At 40.3% G+C, this 11,047-nt stretch overlaps 1 long non-coding RNA gene across 1 annotated transcript in view; it reads right to left on the bottom strand.

Moving 5' to 3' along the window:
- Positions 1–318: 318 nt before the first annotated feature.
- The window catches only part of LOC139436977 (uncharacterized), a 53,627-nt gene continuing 42,898 nt past the window's right edge, over positions 319–11,047 (bottom strand). Inside the window, exon 3 of the long non-coding RNA XR_011646510.1 lies at positions 319–5,711. This is a non-coding gene — a long non-coding RNA (uncharacterized lncRNA). The remainder of the gene's footprint in view (positions 5,712–11,047) is intronic.

The raw sequence follows: 11,047 nt of genomic DNA, 5'->3' as shown, positions 1-11,047 counted from the left end.
TGAATATAACTACAGATTTAAAAATGTGTTTGGGATAGACAGGCGTAGTCTGTGGATGTAATATTTCAACTGAAAGGAAGCTAGAGAATAATGTAGGGATTATATAACAATGATTTCAGTGTTGTTGAAGACTTGTTAATAGTGTAAGAAAGTTCTTCCTTCACAAACTGTTAAATATATGGCAGCATATGGGAAAATTACAATGAATGTAACTCTATGGATTAGAGTTAACAGTCATATTGTAAGAGTTTTGCAACAATGGCAAAGATATGATACCAATTCTTAGAGATGACAATAGGGGTATAAGCAGATATGGGATTTTTCCTTTTGGAATAATGAAAATGTTCAAAAATTGACTAGTGATGACAAAACATCTCTCTGATGAACGTGAGAGCAACTGAGCGTATACTCTGAATGGACTGTACAAAGCATGAGACTGTATAACACAATGAATCCTGTAGTATAAGATGGACTATGACTAACAAAACAAATATGAAAATATTCTCTCATAAACTGTAACAAGTCTATAATACTAACAACAGGATATTATTAACTGGGTGAGTTTGGACAAAGTACACCAAAGGTGGAACCCAACTTATTTTTTACTTCATTTTAGTTTTTCTAAATTAGTATGCATTCTATTTCTAATCTCTAAACCTATCATTACTATTTTATTTTCCTACTAATTGAATTTGGCAATATATTTGGCTTCCTTATTGAAGAAGTTCTGGATCACACAGGGGTTCAACTATGTCAGCGGAGTAGCACTGGTGTGTGCTGTCGTTGATGGGGGATGCATGGGTGGGAGGGATTTCTCCAGGGCATGTATATAGGGTATATAAATATGTTAGGATATTCAGAGGGTATTTTCATAGTAGTTAGAGTTACAAACGACAACTGAGGGAGTGCTGAGTTCCTAGCCACGGGAGCTCTGTCACATTCCCCAATGGAACAGCAACAATCCCCCAAGTGCAAGGGCAAACACCAGTGAAGAAGGGTGTTCCAATGATGAGCCCTTGATACTGATGACTATGCTCTTGAGTCTGTATGCCTGAAATTTCAACTAGGCCCACAGCTGCAGAGTGCCTAAGAGTTACCACCTGAGAGCATCCATGTTGCTCAAATGTAGACATACTCTAAGCCAAACTGAGCATGTAAATGCATTACTTTCCTGCAGCATGGGAATTGACTATCCGGGATGAGCCTCCCTGGTGCTGAGGAATTACTACCAGCCACCAGCTGGTGAAGCAACTAGAAAAAGACCCTGAATAAAAGGGGGAAATGGTAAAGACAAATGAGTTTATATGGATAAGAGACTTCAAAAAGAGTTGGGAGGTCATCAGAGGGGTTGCACTTACACACGTCTCAGCAGGATCCCAGAGATAGCCAAATTCGATACAACCCCAGGTACTGGAGCTGCTGAGGGCTATGGAAATAAACAGGTTCTACAGTCACAGCTCTGGAGTTCAGTGCCTTGTCAGTGGGCCCTGCTTTGGAATTTGTGCTCCTGAGTGTGATGGAGTTGGACTCAGATGTGATATTTCTACACATGCGTCGTTTGTCACTATTACTGAAATTGTGATTGGTGCTGGAGTTGGTGTGTACTCTGGACTGACCATGTGCCAGCTGGGCCCTGAGCCTCAGTAGAGTTGCAAATCCTACTCTCCAGTTCATTGGACTTATCCAGGTCAGCTAACAGGGAGGGGAAGATGGTCAACCACCACACCAGGGAACCGAGAGTAGCCACAATTGCAAACAGGAGAATCACTTCCATCAACCATGTAGGATCTAAGCCCTCTCTCAATATAGAGGTGGAGTGGATATCACCATCCCAGGATCTGCAGGATGGAGGAATAAAATATGGATTAGAGTGAACTTCCTGGTATTCTACTATAGAACTACTGTGACTCTAGCAATGGAAGAAATTCTATCATTAATGTGGAGACAGTGATCATGGTAGTTGCTTAGGGCAGGAAGAGGGAAGAAGAGATGTGATGTGGGAGCATTTTGGGGACTTGGAGTTGTCTTCAATGATATTGCAGGGACAGATGCTGGACATTATATATCCTGCCATAATCCACTGAGTGGACTGGGGGAGAGTGTAAACTACAATGTAAACTATAATCCATAAGATGCAGCAGCGCTCCAAAATGTATTCACCAAATGCAATGAATGTGCCACAGTGATGAGGTTGTTGATGCGGAAGTAGGGGAGGTGGGATGTGGGGTATATAAGAGAACCTCTTATAGTTTTTAACATAACATTTGTTGTGATCTATGTATCTTTATTTTTTTAACAGCACTATTTTATTTTTTGTCTTTTTTTAGATCTATGTATCTTTAAAAAATGACAATAACAAAAGTGAAAAAAAAAGATATGGACTATAGTTTGTAATAATGTTTTGACAATGCTTTTTCATCATTTGTAACAATAGTTTAATAACAATACAAGGTATTGGTGGTGGGGTAATACATGGGAGACCTGAATGTATGGTGATATTCATATTTCTTTTGTAAATTCACAACTTATACTTTATACTTATTGTTTATGGATGATCAAATATGAATGATAATTTCAATGAAAAGCTTAAAAAGTCCAACCTGGGTAAATCCAGTGACCTGGAGAGTAGATGTTTACCCAGGTCAGCTAACAGGGAGGTGAGGATGGACAACCACCACACTAAGAAACCGAGAGAGTCTACTACAGCTGGTGGCATGAGAGTCCCATCCACCAGCCATGTGGGATTGAAGCCCAACTCTCAATTGAGAAGTGGAGTAGGAACTGCCACCCCAGGGTCCTCAGAATGGAAGAATAAAACATGGACTAGAGTGTACTTACTAGCATTCTACTACAAAATTATTGTGACTCTTGCAATGGAAGAAGTTTTATCATTGATGTGGACACAGTGGCCATGGGATTTGCAGAAGGGAAGGAGAGGGAAAAGGAGGTGTGATGTGGGGGCATTTTCAGGACTTGGAGTTGTCCTGAATGATATTGCAGGGTCAGATGCAGGACATTATATATCCTGCCATAACCCACGGTATGGACTGGGAGTGTGTAAACTACAAATGCAAACTATAATCCATGCTGTGTAGCAGAGTGCTCCAGAATGTATTCATCAAATGCAATGAATGTACCACCCTGATAAAGAAGTTGTTGATGTGGGAAAAGTAGGGGGTGTGGGGAGTGGGATATACGGGACCTCGTATATTTTTTAGTGTAACATTCTGTGCGATCAATATGTCTTTTAAAAGTAAATAAAAATATATTTTAAAAGAAGATGGCATGATGGGAATAATTCACCTGTGAATTCACTTATATTGTGGAAAATCAGATCTTAAGATAAAGTAGAAATATTTTTCCATTTCTAAATTCAAAAATTGATCACTACAAATGCATACAAATTCAAATATATATAATTTGAGTAAATAATTTTAGTATATTGTCAATGAGATCAATGTATTCTCAGTGTTTTAAATAACATTTAATGAAGATAACTGAAAATGCAAAAAAAAAAATTAAAAACAAAATAAAATAAAGGATTTTTTAAAAGCAAAGAGTGGAGGTAGTGTGATTGTAAATTATACATAATTATTTCAAAACTGAGAAGAATTGTTCCCTAAAACAATAAAAGATGGTATGTAAAATATAAAGCAGAGGCAATTATTCTGATAAGAGACAGAATGTTTGCCTTCTAAGCAAGATATTCAGTTAAGGAAAACCTTTCATAACTTCTTATTAAGAGCAGACAAATAATTCAAGAAAACATTCCTATTAACAGAGAGAAAATAAAATTCTAGCATTGTATGAAGATATTCTTTGGTAAGAAAACTCCTCAAAATCTTATAAACCTGTAAAGTCTTAGCCAACCAGGACCATGACAAAATTCATTTTCTGCAAAACATCTACACATTTCTGTATCAATTCATGATTGTCCTACATAATCCTGTTTCTGGTTCTGCAACCACCACTTATTCCACTTTGAGACAAAACTTTCTTTTCCCTTAACAAAACACATCATGCAAACCTTACATATTTAAATGAGCAGAAAGATCTTGGAAACAGTCTTCAAGCTAACAGTCTTCAAAACACAATTATTCTTTCAATATGAATGTACATTTTCATCAACTTAAAGATCTATTAGATATAATGCCATCTTATTTAACCAGTAACTTCATAAAGTTGGGAAGAACACACCCAAGTAGAATTAAATGATATGTTTATATTGTACTTAAATTAATAATTCCAAAGACATGCCCATTATTATTTGACTAATAATATTAAATGAGCCCTGTTTTCCAAAGGTTTATCCCAATTTGTGAACTTTAATTTTCTTCAGAATATTGAGATTTAGGTCTAGCAACAATTTTTGCCCATTGGCAATATTAGATATTTGGTTTACTTGATTTCTGTAACATTAGGAGTGTTAATTTATATGTTATCTCTAACCCAACAGGAATAGAGCTCTTTGAAGGAGTTTTATAAGTTAATTTGGAAATGAAATTCAAAGGTAGGAAAACATCATACACCAAGCAGACAGACACAATTAGAGTTTATACTTCCAATTTAAAATTTAAACCACTAATCAAACATAAAAACAAAGAAATACAGAAAATATTGACATCTCATGAGCTTTTAATTTCTCATTTGCCTTTTTCAAAGAATCATTTAATGAAACTTTTAAAATACTGCAATTTCTTTAATTTTTTTATTTGTAAAGAAGCTTTAGATTACATAACTGTCACATAAAAAAATTATATTTATATGTATCTCTAAGCCAATTTGAATAGAGCTCCTTGCAGGAGAAATGTCCCATTAGGGAGCACATTCTTTGGATGAGTAATTTTGTCTACTTGAAATGTTTCACAGTGATATTAAAATTCTAGATTGTCAGAAGCGGCTGTGGCTCAATCAGATGAGCTCCCATCTACCATATGGGAGGCCCTCAGTTTGCACCCCGGGGTGTCCTTGTGAAGGCAAGTTTGTCCACACACTGCGCAGTGCCGCCCAGCCAGCAGACGCCACAGAGAGCTGACTCACCAAAGGTAACGCAACAAAAGAAGGGAGACAAGCAAGAACACAGAAGAGCCCTCTGCAAGTGGACAGAGAGAGCAGACGGCAAGCAAGCCACAAGGGGGTAGGGAAAACTAAATAAATACAGACACAGAAGAATGTACAGCAAAATGGACACAGAGAGCAGACAGCACGCAAAAAAAAAGTCGCGACAGGGGGAATAAAAAAAATTCTCGATTGTCTTTGGTCAGATACTGCCAATTTGTTTGATATACACAGCTTCCAGTCCCGTAATATTGGAACATGTAAGACGCCAGTGTGCCAGAGGGTGAAGAATCAAAATTTTAAGAGTATGAGTATCCTATCTTTACCATTTCACTTCTGAACTCATGTACAGGTCAAAGAAACCAGCCACAGGAAAAATGAAACTGTGGACTGAACCTTAAGGCTAAAGACTCAGAGTCAAAATTTGAATTTTCTCATCCAAAAGACTGACCCATGACCTTTGCACTGAAAGTTTGTGAAGTTGGAGAGCTCAGACACAAAGGAGTGGAGCTCAGATCCAAGAGGGACTCACTCATGAATCTTGGAGATGGTGGACAGGATAGAAAACTCAGAGTTCAGCAGGAACCTTCTTCTCTCTTTCTTGTCTCCAGGGCCCTTCATGGTGCATTCAGATTCGCTTCTCATCACCAAAACTGTGCAAAAAAATACCCAGGAGATTAATATTTTGGATCTTATACCTTTATTAACTGACTCCTGACTTAGGTAACATTCAACCCAAGAGCAAGGCTCATATACTCAGAGTAAGATAGTCTTAAAGAACATAGTTTTAAGGATAGTTCACCTTACTTGGCTTAGCTTTTATTTAGAGGAACTAAGCTACAGGAGGAAAAAGGAGCTGGTGAGTCATGACTGGGTATTCTCAGATTTCAGGTTCTGGGAGAAGAACCCTTCACAAGACACAGGAACTTAATTAGGCTTTGGTTTACTGATACAGACTTAGCATGAAGTCACCATGTTGGGCCTACTAAACTTATTTATCATCTGTTTTGCTTTTGTCTCTTACTTATTTTGATAAGAGCAATATTAGTTTCTCAAAATAAGTAGAATGAATTCCACGATATTCAACAAATGTATCTATGAAAGTACAACATCCCAAAGAATGAAAATTGATCTCTAAGAAGTTCAAGGACATCATACAAATGATTCATAAAATAAGATGGAGGGAAACTTCAAAAATTGGGAAGATATAACCAACATTCCCTACTCAAAAGAAATTAATACCAGAAAATAATGACAACAGAAAATATAATCTAAGAACTGAAACTTAAGGGAAATCTCTTCTAAATAATCTTGTCACAAATTTAAAAATACACATTATGAAAAATAATAGTGGAATATATTATGTAAAATTGTCAAAGTCACAAAAAATAAACAATTTTCCCAGGAAAATTCTCCACCTTACATAGTGAGAAATATTTATATTAATAAACAGAATTAAATGATATATACCCCTTACCTTAGGAGTTTAAATGAAAGACAATAAAAATAATTTGAGTAAATACACAGAAGGGAATGAATAGAAAGAAAAGCAAATGACTTATAATCATTTATAAATAGAAAAATAGAATACCTACAATTAAGATCAATATGCTTACTAGTAGTTTCTGCAATGAAGATAATGTACCTTATTGGCACAGTGCATTACAGAAGCCACTGGCCATATGTACCTATTGGATACTTTCAATTTGTATAGTTCTCCTGCAGGACTAAATTGTTAGTGTGAATTAAATTTAATTAATTTAAATTTAATAGCTAAATCTGGCTAGTGCTTACTGCAATTAACACCAAAGACCTAGAATCTTGGAAGAGGCAATTAAAGCAGTGAAACAGATTCAAGACAAAAGTAGGGAAACCACACGAACTGCCAAAATAGGACGTGAATATGGTGAGGCAGAGGTTCGCCAAAGAAAATGTAAGATGATCCTTCGATATTCAAAAAATCTGAATATAGTCAGGCTCATAAAAAGTATAAATAAATGAGGTCTTCTCACATCTATTGTTGGGAGAACTCATCAGAACCCAAAAATTGGAAGACAGGGTGAGGCCAACTAGGTAGTGACACCAGTTCCAGAAGAGAGTAGCACTTTGCTCTTCTCCCTAAGTCCTGCCCTGTCCAGCTCCTTCTGCTCAAGGTGAATAGAACCTCGGCTGTGCATTCCATTGGAAACACAGTCCATAAATCTAATAAGGGCTATATTCCAGGGCTCACACCTTGATTACACATATAATAAACCTAGTCAATGCTTCATTCATTGGGACAGACACTGTCCTTCTTGATTGGATTCACCAGATGATTGCAAAACTATAGCCCTCATCCAATGTTGGATACATAAAGCCATTGTGAAGGACAGTTTTCCAAAATTCATTCATTCCTTTATACACTCATAAGCCCTTCTGACTTCACGTGCATCCTGGAGAGTCAGCAGGGAACCTAATACACTGGGTCCCTACAGGTAAAAGAATGCAATTCTCTGAAATAAACCTGGAAATGATAATCAGTGGAATATGGATCAATACAAACATTTTCAACAGGCATAATGATGTGACAAAAATAAAATGGTAACGCGGATCAAGAATGCAAGTGGGAGTATTATGGTAGAAACCACACACAACTCTCTAGAAGAGGTTTAAAAAGTAATTATCTTAAAGAAAGCAGGAAGCCAATTTTACACTTATTTTTGATAAGGAGAAATTATATAAATAGTATAGTATCTTACACACAGTATGTGACCTTATTTTATTGACATTTCATTTACAATTGAATTGGATATCTGAGAGGAATTTCTGGTGTTTCTAATTTAACATTTTTAGTTTATATTTCTCTCAATAAGGTATCTTTTTTGTTACTTTCTTGGGGAGACTTTAATCTTTGTTCATTTTTACATATAAAATTTGCATGTTTGAAATGTCTGCAGGTAGATGCCACTACTGCATGGGTTAGTTGGGGAATATCTATTAAAAGGTAAGATCAGGGAGGACGTGGGGCAGCTGGAGAGGGAGATGCTTCCCAGAACTGGGGTTCAGTTGAGACATGGCACATGCCTGCCCTTTTCCTGGCTTCAGCCACACCTGCCAGTTAAGCGCTGACTGCTTAAAGGGAACCAAATAATCTTGATAGTGTCTGTCTGCAAAGGATGATTTTCATGATCTCCTCATCCCAAGCCCCCAAGAAACAAATCACAGCCAGGGCTGCAGCACTGAGCCATGGATTTTGACAACTCCTAGAGCCAAGAGGTGTCTTTTAATGAGACACAGGTGGGTAATCCCATCAGCCATCAGTTAAGGAACACGCAGTGCTGCTCACTCACCATTCTCATGCAGCCAGTCACCAGAGGAGCTGACCTCCTGCCCCACTGGGGACTCTGCTGCCTGGCACTGGGCACTTCTGCTCAGACCACCACGACAAGCTCCTGGAAGGGGAGGGCCCAGCAGGTCAGGAGGCCTGGTGCTCTGGGAATGGACACATGGGCTGTTCTGAATTAAGGACAGGTCTAACGCCTCCCCCACCACTGCCTCCAGCTTGAGGCTGAGAACAAGGAGGCCTGTGGACAGACCTGACAACAGACATGAACCTGCCTGCTGAACAGGTGGAGGTGGGCTGTGTTTTTGAAGGTGAAAGACAGCATTAGCATTTGCTTGTGTTACAGAGAAGACACCAAGGGTTTCTCAGAAAGATAGGGAGAAATTTAATTTGCACAACTCTAGGGCCCCGTGTGTACAGTGGCGTTTTGTATGCATACACACTCAGACAAATACACACACGGTGATGTTCAATAGCTGTGGCAAATATGTGAGGAAAGATGGGAAGGAAGAGGAAAGGGCTGAAATGAAAGAAACTACAAAAGAGCAATGAAATAAACAAACACCCCCGCAAACACAATATCATTAATAAGCCAGGAACTCCACACACACACAAATAAATGACAAGTTCTGGCCCACTGCTGGCAGCGCTCCTGCGAGAGGGGGATTTAACTGGCATTTTACAGATTTCCTCCCCTCTCTATATAGTAAAAACAAGAGTAGGAAAAGAGCCCCCATTTTCTCCTTGATAAAATCTGGTTGAAAACCTATAAAGGACTCAAAGTGAGAGGGGTGTCTCTTTTTTAAAAAATCTGTCAAAATAATCAACACATGGTGCTTTCTACCTCTTCTTTGTTCTGTTTAATCTGGGCTGAAGCTGACTTAGATCCTGGGGAGGTGCTTGACCAAGTCCTAAACCCAGGGGACCTGACAATTCCATGCAAAAAAGGACACGTGGGGCAGGGCAGGGAGCAACAGGAGATCCAGTTCCCCTGGATTCCAACTAGCCTGTGCCCCAGACAGGGGCATGGAAAGTTCTAGCTGGGCATTTTGGTGCTGCCAGCCCAGGGTTCCCGACTATGGTCTGGTATTCCACTCACAAAATGTGCCTGAGATTGTCATTCATCAGTGAGTGGTTTTTAACAAGGAGGATGGAAAGAGCACCTGCTCTTGAAGATGCTTTCCCCAGAGGAGAAAGAAAGCCTGTGGCACCTGAGGAAAGCCATAGCCTGCCAGCCCCAGGAGGCGCCTCTGCCCTCTGCACCCCAAGGGCCTCTGCTGGCGCCTTCCAGGGATGCCTGTCCTGCCTGGGGGGAGCTGACAGCACTGGCACGAAGGTCTGACAAGCCAGAGGAGCTAAGCTGGCCACACCAGGTGGGCACAAAGCAGGAGGGAAGCCCCGGGACTGGGAGGGAGCAGTGATGGCCCTTAAGGCACACAGCAAGCAGCAGAAGCAGATCAGGGAGACTGCGCCCAGGACAGAATGCTCCTCCACTCTCCTCTCTCTGAATTAACTCACTCAAGAGGTACTGTCTCTAGCTCAGAAAAGTTGAAAAGACTCTCTGACCCCATCCTACCCCAGTGGACACAGGTGGTAGGAAGGACACAAATGCAGCCACACAGGAGGGCCTCACCTGACCAGTGGGCAGGTGCCCACTCAGCCCCACAGCAGATATGGGGCTGGGGAAAGAGGAGGTGTGTACCAGGTCTGGAGAGCTGGAAAAGGGAACCCAAGAAATCAACAGCCACCAGTGAGTGCTTCCTACCTTTCAGTAAGCATCGGGATCACTGGTGTCAATAGGGAACAAAGCTCTGTGCCCTGAGAGGTGCTGCTGGGAGGATGACGATGACAAACAGGGACACAGTCTAAGGCTAACTCAGCCTCTGACCAACAAATTTGATCTGCTGTGTCCCATGAGCACTACTGGGCCATGTGGGGCCGTGCCATACTTTGCCTTGGGAGCTTACAAGGAACTAAGGAGATCTGACCCTCTCAGTCTCCTTCTCTACTAACCAGGAATGACTGTTGAGGACAGAGAAGGGAGTGGAATCATTTCCTACCCAGGAAAGGGGAGAGGGCTGCCAGACAAAGCTGAAGAACTTTTCTGAGAAAGTGTCTATTACAAGGCTTTTACTCTCCAGGCAGGAACCTCCATCACATTCCTCCGGTCTGTGTTACAGCAAAAACATTCCAACCCTGCATTGAACTGGAAAGGCTGCCAAGGAGTGCCATCTGCTGGCAGAACTAGGTAGTACACATGAGAAAATAAAAACGTTAGAGAGGGTTTTGCTGGCCTTTCCGCAGTCCCTCCCAAGGCCCTAGGAAGCAGGTCTGAAACCCATTACTGGGTGCAGCACTTTGATATTATCGATGAATTCAAAAAAGAACTACTGGATTATGTTTGAAAACGTCTTTTCCTCTGGCCATACTAGTTTATACTGGTTTCAGAGGATCACAGGATTAAAGAACGATCAAGGCTTTGACTGGGCCATGTCAGTAAGATGTTGCATTCCTACCCGCTTGGTGGGTGGAGACTCACACAGAAAACATGGCAGAAGTGAAGGTTGGAGTTTTTCAGCTGGAGCCCAGGAAGTGAACACACAGGAGAACACCACCAGAGAAACAGAGACAGCTCCTTAGACACAGCTCAAGTCCCAGGGAGAGGAT

This window comes from Dasypus novemcinctus, chromosome 19, assembly GCF_030445035.2.
Source record: "Dasypus novemcinctus isolate mDasNov1 chromosome 19, mDasNov1.1.hap2, whole genome shotgun sequence".
Classification (NCBI taxonomy): Eukaryota; Metazoa; Chordata; class Mammalia; order Cingulata; family Dasypodidae; genus Dasypus; species Dasypus novemcinctus.
Note: the sequence above shows the minus strand (reverse complement) of the source record. Positions and strands in the feature narration are given on the sequence as shown.